We start from the raw sequence: 12,887 nt of genomic DNA on the forward strand, positions 1-12,887 counted from the left end.
CAACTTGACAGGCATTGATATGAAGCCTTTTTGATACTTGTAAGCATTCTGTGTCTCTAATCATGAGATATAAGTTGGCAATACTGGGGAAAGTGCCTGATTTTGAGGAATTAGGCGCTGATAAATAGCTCGGGATTAAGGCTGAAGCTTTGGGAGTACATAGTAGATCAGTTAATGGGGAATGGTCTGACTTAGAGGAATTAGGCGCTGATAAATAGCTCGGGATTAAGGTTGAAGCTCTGAGACGTACGTAGAAGATCAGATAATGGGGAATACTCTGATTTAGACGAATTAGAAACTGATAAGTAAAACTCGGGACTAAGCTTGAAGCTCCGGGAGTACGTAGTAGATCAGATGATGGGGAAGAATCTGATTTACAGAAATTAGACACTAATAAATAGCTCAGGATTAAGGTTGAAGCTCTGGGAGTACGCAGAAGATCAGATAGAATAATCTGATTTAGAGGAATTAGACACTAATAAATAGCTCGGGACTAAGCTTCAAGCTCTGGGAGTTCGTAGTAGATCAGATAATGAGGAATAGTCTGATTTAGAGGAATTAGACACTGATATGTAGCTCGGGACTAAGCTTGAAGCTCCGGGAATCCGTAGAAGATCAAATAGTATAGTCTGATTTAGAGGAATTAGACACTGATATGTAGCTCCGGTACAATATACTCCAATATACTTGAAATTTAGAATTGGAAGAAAATGATTGGCTAGAATTTCGAGAATTACAGCGAGAGTAAATTCAACCAGATTTCTATTCACGCTATATTTTTTGTATTATAAAATATATAAAACATTGTTTTATGAATCATTAAATTAGTTTAACGTAAGAAGATATTAAAATAAAATTAAACTGTTAAAAAATAAGCACGATACTTTATTTCGAACAAGAATGGAAGCGACGTCACAGGAGGTTTGGAAACGTGAGTATAAGATGTTCAAGAAACAAAATGAATTGAACAAACTCCGAATTCACTCCGTTACTTTCTTTTAAGATCTATAATTGGTATAAAGCATTTTAACTGGCCTAGATTTCTTCTTAAGTTCATTAATTTTAATTTCATTGGCCAAAACAAAATTTACTCATTCAAATAATCAATGGCTTTTTTCAGATATATCATTGATAAATTGCGTAACATTCCAACACAAATCACCCCCCAAAAAAACATGATATCTGCCATTCATTTCACTTTTCATTGGCACAACCAGTGCCACTGCTATCTAAATTTTTTTAATGTATATATTTACAGATAATTATATAATTTCACACCTGTTCGATGGCTACTTTTGATAGACATTAATTACTGTATCGCTTGTCATCATTATATTGGCGATTGTTTTTTTTAAAATTTATTTACGATGAAATTAAGGTTATTTATTTAAATTTAACTTTCTATTAGGCCTAATAAAAGCATTGCAATTCTGTTTTTTAAACTGAAGAAATGCCTATTTACTTATTTTAGGCAGCCATTCATCCAATTATTGTTGTATTGTTATTGTTGATTGTTGAGACTAATCGATGTAATATCAATAAAAATCCAAATAAACGATACTCACAGAAATATAACGATAATCGATTTTTTTTGGGGGGGGGCTTTTTTTTGCCATTGGCTTCCGCCATACAGCCAGCATCGTCTAGGTGCTTATCACTAGAATATCACTCACTCTCCATTCTTACTTATAAATACATTCGCTTCACACATTCATCCCTCTACTATATACAAACTATTTACATACAAACTTACAACTAATGGATGGTTCAGTACTCTATATTCCTGCCATTCTTATAGCTTAACCGAAATTAAAATCACCGTAATCCTTCTCTAATCATTTTCTTGCATTCATTCTAATTCGGCAATAACTTTTAAATACATTCATATTTCTTTGCAAGCTCTGCTGTAGATTTAAGCACATAGATGTTGCTGGAGAATATTATGTCTTCGTAGCGAAATTGTGCATCTAAATACCTGTATATGTCGCCAAACATTCGTTTCCTTTCTACCACATAACGTGGACATATCCATTATTATATGTTTGAAATCCTCCTCCTCATTGCAATCTACGCAAAGAGGAGGGAGGACCTACAATCGATGTAATAGATCATTGTAAAGTAATAATAAAATTAGTCAATTTTATTGCAGTGCCAATATTATTTAGTTATCACCTAGAAGTTTACAGATAGTAAGCTGTGTCGATTGTATTTATTATCGATTATCATATTAAAATGATACGTCACCTCTACTTATCGATCAATATTTTCATAATTTGCCCATACCTAGACGTACACAAAATACTTTCATACAATGGTACGTGTATGCAACAGAAATGTGGTTTACAGTCAGCACATATCGATTGAATAAGGTCAGAAAATGAAGAACAAGAACAAAGCGATCGGGAACAAAATGTTCTGTCTCACTCCCATTCCCTCTCTCTCTCTCTTTCATTTTACTTCTTATTTTTTAGATTATTGTGGTTAGATAATGTTTTTTTTGTTGTTGTTGATTCTAATAGGTTTGTAGCATTGATTTCCAGGAAGATATTACAAAATTCGCTTAATTTCCGCTTGTAGCAATTAATAATTTTAATCAACAAGTTTTACGGAAGATAACCACACAATAAAGAAAGGGTGAAGGAGATGCCAGAAAAAGAAAAAAATTTTCTTAGAACAAAGAATATCTGAGAAAAACTAAAGACCAATTAGAGAAAGGCACATAAATATCCATCTCCAGATGTCCATCAGGGCATCGCTATCGCAAAACGATAATTTAAATCTCGATAACCAGTGCACAATTTAAAAAGAAAAACCATAACTCTCAAACTTTCTCCTAAATGCTGAACATTTTAAGTCAAATTTATTTCCTACAACGTTATATACGAGGTGTGTTCAAAAAATAAGGTGAATTTTCATTTTTCTTAAAAAATATTTATTTATTCATCGATTTTTATTTTGTCTCCTTCAAAGTAGTCCCCATCAGATATAATACATATGTGCCAGCATTTTTTCCAATCCTCGGAACAGTTCTGATATGCACTTTTTGGTATGTCCTTGAGCTCTCTCAGCGATTCGGTTTTTATTTCCTCAATCGTCGCAAAACGCCGTCCTTTCATGGGTCTCTTCAATCATGGGAACAGGAAAAAGTCGCAGGGCGCCAAATCTGGTGAATACGGTGGCTGAGACATGATAATATCATTCAACAATTCCTGAGCGATGCTCATGCGACGGTTTTTTTGATCAAAATTCAGCAATTTTGGAACGAACTTCGCTACTACACGCTTCATGGCCAAAATTTCCGAAAAAAATTGCAGGACATGTGCCAACCGATATGCCGACAACCTCAGCAACTTCTCTAATTGTGATTCGACGATTCTTCTCAACATTTTCATCGGTTGTTGATGTGCTGGGGCGTCCAGGGCGAGCGTCGTCATTCACATCTTCTCGACCTTCTGTGAAAAGCTTGTACCACTTGTAAACATTTTTTTGACACAGAGTACTCTCATCGTACGCCACTCTCAACATTTCAAGTGTTTTTTAACACTTAATTCTATTTTTTACACAAAATTTGATGCAAATTCGTTGATCCATTTTTTTCGACAGAAGAAAATCGCCGAACTCGCAAAACACTTGTCTTATTTATGCCTCTAACATACAAACTAAACATGCTATATAGCTACAACTTTGAAAATATGTTCGAGACAAGTGTACCAACATAAAAAAAAAAGACAATCGAAATTCGAATGTACGTAGCCCGCGAAATTTGAAAATTCACCTTATTTTTTGAACATACCTCGTAGTTTTGAAACCGTACAATACACCGAAAAGTAAACCTTTATAGTGAAGTCCTCGCCCAGAAAAGACTTGAAACATATTTCTAGGAAAAATGGTAAAAGAAAAGCTATAAATCTATGTGTATGGAAAAATACGAAGTTTAAGGAAAAGCCTAGGAGCTATTTTCCATCCATTTTGAGTAAAACGGGAAAACTTTTAATGGTACAACAAGAGTTAGGACTGTACATTCCAGAAAATGGAACTTTATCATTTTGCCGGAAGTATTCTTTAATCAAATTTTCCGGGAAAATGTTACAAATACAAGTTATGGATCATTTTTCAGGGAAAATCTAAAAAAAAAATTTGAGCCTTAAGATGACAAAGGTAAAGCAAAAGAAGTGTAAACAGCAAAGAAAGATTGGCAATCAGCAACATTTTCATCAGCTGACAAAGAGATCAAGGAGATGAAGAAGAAGAAGAAGAGATGGAGAAATGGGAAGAAGAAGAACCCGATAGGATGACCTTAAAAAGGGAACACAATTATGTGTATCAAAATACTGTGATGTAACAGCTGGTAGAGTGCTTAATTTTGGGTTGTATGAAGATTAATATGTTCAGAAGAGGTCTAGCTTCAATTGAGCACAATTAGTTACTAGAATATTTCGTATTAAATTTCAAAGAAAGTAAGGTAGAGAAAGAAAACTGAGGAGTAAAAGATGATAAACTGTTTATGGCATCTAATGACCATAAGAAAACTTCCTAAGAATTGTTCAAAACAACACATTCTTAATCTAAAATTTTAATCAATCAGAGGGCGTTGATTGGAACTTTGTCCAAGTCATCAAGAGCCTGAATATGATGGATGGAGGATTCTGGACAAATATTGAGCCTAATTTGCCTGTTAAATTAGAGGGAATCATCACCTGTCTTCTTTAACAGGTTACAGGTATTTCAAAGTTTAGAATGGGGACCAAAAAGGAAAAAGTAAGTGTAAGAATGAAGTTTTAACTTTCTTTAAAACCTTCAATTTGTAGATGATGTGGTATTCCCCCCCCCCAAATCCCAGCTGGAACACACAGCAATGATTTGAGAGCTAAATTAAAAAGGCAGAGCTGCAGATCTTGAATAAGTAAATTGGATTTCAATCAAATAGTCTAAAGATGTTGATGAACTACAATCTTGAAGGATTAAAATGGAAAAGGAGTTCGGCATTCTCACTTTCCTGGAATAACTTATAATTTTCAAAGATGGCCCTACCAAAGACATCATTGGAAAAGGTTTAAAAACAAAATGAACTTCCAGCTTAAAAGTCAGGTTTCTGAAGCTTGAAGCCAACCCTATATGCTTTATAGAGCTTACACAGAACCATTTCTGAAAGAGCTAAGAACTTAACTTTGAAAACCCAGTGGGGTTTTCCCGATGGGAGGAAAAAAGTATAGTGAGAATGAAGAAGCTCAACAAAAAAAGTCAAGAATAACATCAGAGATGGAAAAAAATAACTCTGATCCTTAAAACGGAACTGGACAGGCCATGTAGCCGGGATGAGAGAAGAAAACTGGACAAAAAAGATGAAAACAGAAAGGCTCCCCACTGGATGAGGCAAAGGAAGTTCAAAGAAAGGATAGTTCTTGAGAAGGTCCGAGATAAATAAATGAGAAAGAAGTTTTACACTTACATGGGACCTACCTATGTTTCGAGTAAATATCTTAGCTTTTCGATTGTTCTAGATCCTTAATATAGCTTACATATATAAATATTACATTAAGCTTCTTATTTCGTTGTAAAGCTTTGCAATATATTGTTATTCAAGAGCTTGGAACTTTTACAAGATTACAAGAAACAGCAAGATTTCTTTAAATTAAAACAAAGCGATTTCAAACTAATGACTTAGAATTTCTGTCATCAAAAGTGGAAATTGTTGTAAACTATTAAAAAAAAAAGTCCGTTCATTTTATAGTGTACATATTAAGGAAATACTAAAAGCACGTAGACATATTAAGGAACATCCTGTGAAGTAACAAAATAGTTTTTCAATTATTAACGTCACAAACTTCCTGTAGTGGTGGTGGGGGGGGGGCAATTAATACCCCCAGCTTTTAGTTCCATATTTTACAGAATGTTGAAACTAGTTTTGGCACTTTTTAGGTTATGTTATTTGGTTAGAATTGTTTGGTTATGATTGCTTTTTTAGTTTTAATAAAATGTATGTGAGACCCCCCAAAAATTACTTAATCGTATACAGTTTCTTTATTAATTTAATTAAAGTTTAATCAATATTAATTCAAAAAAATAAAAAGAAAAATTAAACTACGAGGTTTTTAACTTTGTAACTTATAGAAGTTCAATTTCAGAACCTAAGTGGCTACTTTAATGTTTAACTGATTAACAATAATACAAAAGGGAACTATAAAACGAAACATGGATATGATTCCTAAAAGAAGCATCAATCAGCAATCAGGTAAGCTGATCAATAGAGCATGGAAATGATTATTTCAAAAAAAGCATGTTAAAAACACTTTTTAAAAATACTGTAAACCAGTGACCATTGCAGCAATCTAAAGAGTAACAAATAAAATCATTACTATTTGTGATAAGCATGAATGGAAAGCACTTAATGAAGCATGGTTGGCAATTGTCCTAGAAATAGCATGTTTCTAAGCGATGATTTCAGTCAGTAATCAATTTTAATTATACTACTAATGAATAGAAGTGTAAATGAAGTAAGAATGGTCTGTAAAAATGACTAATTATTGCTTAAAACACCAGAAAAGCATATCGTTAAGAATGGTTGGCATTGTTAAAGAAATAGCATGTTTCTAAGCGATGATTTCAGTCAGTAATCAATTTTAATTACACTACTAATGAATAGAAGTGTAAATGAAGTAAGAATGGTCTGTAAGAATGACTAATTATTGCTTAAAACACCAGAAAAGCATATCGTTAAGAATGGTTGGCATTGTTAAAGAAATAGCATGTTTCTAAGCGATGATTTCAGTCAGTAATCAATTTTAATTACACTACTAATGAATAGAAGTGTAAGTGAAGTAAAAATGATCTGTAAGAATGGCTAATTATTGCTTAAAACACCAGAAAAGCATATCGTTAAGAATGGTTGGCATTGTTAAAGAAATAGCATGTTTCTAAGCGATGATTTCAGTCAGTAATCAATTTTAATTACACCACTTATGAATAGAAGTGTAAATGAAGTAAGAATGGTCTGTAAGAATGGCTAATTATTGCTTAAAACACCAGAAAAGCATATCGTTAAGAATGGTTGGCATTGTTAAAGAAATAGCATGTTTCTAAGCGATGATTTCAGTCAGTAATCAATTTTAATTACACTACTAATGAATAGAAGTGTAAATGAAGTAAGAATGGTCTGTAAGAATGACTAATTATTGCTTAAAACACCAGAAAAGCATATCGTTAAGAATGGTTGGCATTGTTAAAGAAATAGCATGTTTCTAAGCGATGATTTCAGTCAGTAATCAATTTTAATTACACCACTTATGAATAGAAGTGTAAATGAAGTAAGAATGGTCTGTAAGAATGGCTAATTATTGCTTAAAACACCAGAAAAGCATATCGTTAAGAATGGTTGGCATTGTTAAAGAAATAGCATGTTTCTAAGCGATGATTTCAGTCAGTAATCAATTTTAATTACACTACTAATGAATAGAAGTGTAAATGAAGTAAGAATGGTCTGTAAGAATGACTAATTATTGCTTAAAACACCAGAAAAGCATATCGTTAAGAATGGTTGGCATTGTTAAAGAAATAGCATGTTTCTAAGCGATGATTTCAGTCAGTAATCAATTTTAATTACACCACTTATGAATAGAAGTGTAAATGAAGTAAGAATGGTCTGTAAGAATGGCTAATTATTGCTTAAAACACCAGAAAAGCATATCGTTAAGAATGGTTGGCATTGTTAAAGAAATAGCATGTTTCTAAGCGATGATTTCAGTCAGTAATCAATTTTAATTACACCACTTATGAATAGAAGTGTAAATGAAGTAAGAATGGTCTGTAAGAATGGCTAATTATTGCTTAAAACACCAGAAAAGCATATCGTTAAGAATGGTTGGCATTGTTAAAGAAATAGCATGTTTCTAAGCGATGATTTCAGTCAGTAAGGTTTAAAAACAAAATGAACTTCCAGCTTAAAAATCAGGTTTCTGAAGCTTGAAGCCAACCCTATATGCTTTATAGAGCTTACACAGGACCATTTCTGAAAGTGCTAAGAACTTAACAATGAAAACCCGGTGGGGTTTTCCCGATGGGAGGAAAAAAGTATAGTGAGAATGAAGAAGCTCAACAAAAAAAAGTCAAGAATAACATCAGAGATGGAAAAAAAATTACTCTGATCCTTAAAACGGAACTGGACAGGTCAATTTTAATTACACTACTAATGAATAGAAGTGTAAATGAAGTAAGAATGGTCTGTAAGAATGACTAATTATTGCTTAAAACACCAGAAAAGCATATCGTTAAGAATGGTTGGCATTGTTAAAGAAATAGCATGTTTCTAAGCGATGATTTCAGTCAGTAATCAATTTTAATTACACTACTAATGAATAGAAGTGTAAGTGAAGTAAAAATGATCTGTAAGAATGGCTAATTATTGCTTAAAACACCAGGAAAGCATATCGTTAAGAATGGTTGGCATTGTTAAAGAAATAGCATGTTTCTAAGCGATGATTTCAGTCAGTAATCAATTTTAATTACACTACTAATGAATAGAAGTGTAAGTGAAGTAAAAATGATCTGTAAGAATGGCTAATTATTGCTTAAAACACCAGGAAAGCATATCGTTAAGAATGGTTGGCATTGTTAAAGAAATAGCATGTTTCTAAGCGATGATTTCAGTCAGTAATCAATTTTAATTACACTACTAATGAATAGAAGTGTAAGTGAAGTAAGAATGGTCTGTAAGAATGACTAATTATTGCTTAAAACACCAGAAAAGCATATCGTTAAGAATGGTTGGCATTGTTAAAGAAATAGCATGTTTCTAAGCGATGATTTCAGTCAGTAATCAATTTTAATTACACCACTTATGAATAGAAGTGTAAATGAAGTAAGAATGGTCTGTAAGAATGGGTAATTATTGCTTAAAACACCAGAAAAGCATATCGTTAAGAATGGTTGGCATTGTTAAAGAAATAGCATGTTTCTAAGCGATGATTTCAGTCAGTAATCAATTTTAATTACACCACTTATGAATAGAAGTGTAAATGAAGTAAGAATGGTCTGTAAGAATGACTAATTATTGCTTAAAACACCAGAAAAGCGTTCGTGAAGCTTGGGGATGACTACAAATGGTTAAGCATGAAAAAAAAAAACGTTCATTGATTCAAAAAGAAAGCATTAAACGAGGTTAACATCTTTTTTTCTAGCTTCTAACTTTATTCTAAATAAATTGATATCAATTCTAGATCATAATAAAGCTAAAAACATGCAGCATCATTTATATAAAGTATGGTACTCACCATCATTTCATGATGATTTCAGATTTTCATCAATCCATGAAGGAATGTTCATCAATTTTGCACTGGACACAACACTTCACATCACAAAAAATCACGCACCTGAAATCACAAAAAAAAATAATTATCTTTAATTGCATCCTAAACTTTGGAAAAATATTGGAGAAAAAGTTGCAGATAAAGAAAGAATAATAGGGCATCAAATTTTTCAATAATAGGTAAAATAATAGCAGTTAACATTAATTTTATATAATAATAAGCCCTATAAATGTTTTAATAGTCTTAAACTAGCTAAAACTTCCATCTTGAATGTATAGCCCTTATGACTCTTTATCATTAAACTCACTTAATATTGAAAATTCCATCAATATCTTAAATAAACCATTGTCATCCAACTTAAATATTACTTATAAAAAGAAAAAAAAAATGTTTAAGTTGGATTGCATTATTAAAAGCTGATAATTGCTGTAAAAAGAAAAAATTAAGGAAAATCATTAGCTTGGTTAGCCATATTGAAATTACCAGACCCTAAAGTTTGATTTTCTTAAGACAATTTTCGTAAGGAAATCCATGTTTAAACATGAAAAACCTTATATCACTTTAAAGCTTACAATATTCTCTAACAGATTAATACATAAATTACATACGATTAATAATTATAAGCTAATAATTGCTGTAAGAAAAACTAAGAAATTGCAATTAGCCATATTGAAATTACCAGACCCCCAAAGTTTGATTTTCTTAAGACAATTTTCGTAAGGAAATCCATGTTTAAACATGAAAAACCTTATATCAGTTTAAAGCTTATATTATTCTCTAACAGATTAATACATAAATTACATACGATTAATAATTATAAGCTAATAATTGCTGTAAGAAAAACTAAGAAATTACAATTAGCCATATTGAATTCCCAAACCCCACAAAGTACAAACTTGATTTTCTAAGACAAATTTCGTAAGGAAATCCATGTTTAAACATGAAAAACCTTATATCACTTTAAAGCTTACAATATTCTCTAACAGATTAATACATAAATTACATACGATTAATAATTATAAGCTAATAATTGCTGTAAGAAAAACTAAGAAATTGCAATTAGCCATATTGAAATTACCAGACCCCCAAAGTTTGATTTTCTTAAGACAATTTTCGTAATGAAATCCATGTTTAAACATGAAAAACCTTATATCACTTTAAAGTTTATATTATTCTCTAACAGATTAATACATAAATTACATACGATTAATAATTATAAGCTAATAATTGCTGTAAGAAAAACTAAGAAATTACAATTAGCCATATTGAATTCCCAAACCCCACAAAGTACAAACTTGATTTTCTAAGACAAATTTCGTAATGAAATCCATGTTTAAACATGAAAAACCTTATATCACTTTAAAGCTTACAATATTCTCTAACAGATTAATACATAAATTACATACGATTAATAATTATAAGCTAATAATTGCTGTAAGAAAAACTAAGAAATTACAATTAGCCATATTGAATTTCTAGACCCCACAAAGTACAAACTTGATTTTCTAAGACAAATTTCGTAATGAAATCCATGTTTAAACATGAAAAACCTTATATCACTTTAAAGCTTACAATATTCTCTAACAAATTATGCATAAATTATGTAAGATTAATTAAAAATTTACCTTAATTAGAGTTAATTAAATTGCCATATACGTAAGAAGATGGTAAAGCAGATCCACGCCACGGTTTGGACTGGTCCATTTGGGTAGAGGGGTGTATGGGTCTATCGTATATTGATGTAATTAAATTTGTTTTTGGCATTAGTTTTTAAAATGATTGTCCTAATTAAATTTCATTTTTATTATTTACATATTTAAAGGGTTTATTTTATAATTTTAATAGTTTTGTTCTTATTCATTAAGTTTTCATTAGAACAAAATGGAACTTATTATAAAATGAAAATTTAAAATGATATTCCATTAAATAATATTTTTTAAAGAAATATTTTAGTATAATTTTTGTTAATTTTTCATAAAAATTTTAATCTGGTATTTTTATAATTGCAGGCATTTGAGATTTTTTTTAAAAAAAGTGACGTCACCCTCAATTTACGCCATTACATCCCGAAGTGACTTAATTTGTGTTAAATTCTTATTAATTATTATAAAAAAGTGGAAAATTCAGAAGTTAATTTTGATACTTATGTTTTGTGAACAAATGGTTAATTAATAAATCATTTTACTTAATGGTACATTCGCTTTGTGGATTTTCTTTGTTAAAATATTATCCTTGGAATTATGGATGAAGAATTGGTGGAATTAAAATTGTAAGTATAACTTTCTAAGTGTTTCAATTAAGTCTCTTTTTTTTTACCCCCGAAAGTTTACTGTCTATTATCATTTAATCTATCCTTAGAAGAAGAAGGAAGAAGATACAAAAAAAAAAGAGGATGAAAATCATTCAAATGGTTATGAATGAAAGAAAATTGTCATCTGAAGCCTGGTTTTTCAATTGGGTTAAGCCCAAAGTATATTAATGATTCCAATCAGTGCAAAAGAAAATAATGTTTGATAATCTGATTACTAATGGTTACTTAGACATTTCAACTTAATCTACTTATTTGAGTACTGAGCTGTACTGAGCTTAATAGTGGAAGTTAAGCTCTTAATCTAAGTTTTCACATCGTGAACGGTCCTTTTGTTCAGCTTTCTTCTCCTTCTTTTTTCTTGTAATTTAATTTCATTTTCTTTGCTGAACATTTAGATCTTTAAATTTTATTTTTTTATAAACAAAATTTGTGAGATAAATGGTGAGAAAGAAATCAGTAGAATAGAAATTTAGGATATTTGAATTTTATTCAAATTATTTATTAAGTGAATATACTGCTGTATAGCCTGTTAAAATGAGCGTTTTTAAGGCTTAAATTGACTTTATTAAAACTGGTACATCACAGCTTCACTTTTAATGCAATAAAATAAATAACTTAACACTATTATCACCAGAGCTTTACAATAATTCTATTTTTCGTTTCAGAAATTAAGTAGGTATCAATTTTTCATCTCCATTGATGGCAGTTTTCTCTTTAATCTGTTTAACTTCAGATGATTCAATGATTTGATTATGGTATTCTGCTTCCTTAGAAAAAAGAAAAAAAAAAAAAACAGGAATAAATGGATAACGAATAAGCATTGCACAGAGGGCCTCTTTAGGTTTCTAGTGCCCCTATTTATTGCCTATTATGGACACAATTGTGGAAATTGTCCAAATTTTTGTTTTGTAAAGAAAATTTGATCACTGGCAAATGATTGCTAAGGAAAAGCACCTTTTAAAAAAAAGGTGAATCTATTCTGGAAAAAGACCCGCAAAGCTAAGATGTATTGTTGGTTTAGTGGGTTCGATTGCCTGCATCTAGGCCTTGGATTTTATTTAATGGTTAATATGAGAAATTTACAGTAAAGTATGTTAGGCGGTTATAGGCTAGACCCGCAAAGCTAAGATGTATTGTTGGTTTAGTGGGTTCGATTCCCTCGGTCTAGGCCTTGGATGGTTAATATGAGAAATTTACAGTAAAGTATGTTTGCTAGTCGCCTCCTGACCACTACCTAATTGGTACTTGGACGTTAAGCCCCGCCTGAAAAAATA

The 12,887-nt window shown here is 31.2% G+C and overlaps 1 long non-coding RNA gene across 1 annotated transcript; it reads left to right on the plus strand.

Moving 5' to 3' along the window:
- Positions 1-5,892: 5,892 nt before the first annotated feature.
- LOC141457801 (uncharacterized) lies at positions 5,893-11,565 on the plus strand. The gene is made up of 4 exons (XR_012460557.1): positions 5,893-5,977; positions 6,126-6,232; positions 9,289-9,481; positions 11,312-11,565. It is a non-coding gene; the product is annotated as an uncharacterized lncRNA (long non-coding RNA).
- Positions 11,566-12,887: the final 1,322 nt, after the last annotated feature.

This window comes from Rhodnius prolixus, unplaced genomic scaffold, assembly GCF_049639745.1.
Source record: "Rhodnius prolixus isolate KJV_2025 unplaced genomic scaffold, Rpr scaffold_5, whole genome shotgun sequence".
NCBI classification, from domain to species: Eukaryota; Metazoa; Arthropoda; class Insecta; order Hemiptera; family Reduviidae; genus Rhodnius; species Rhodnius prolixus.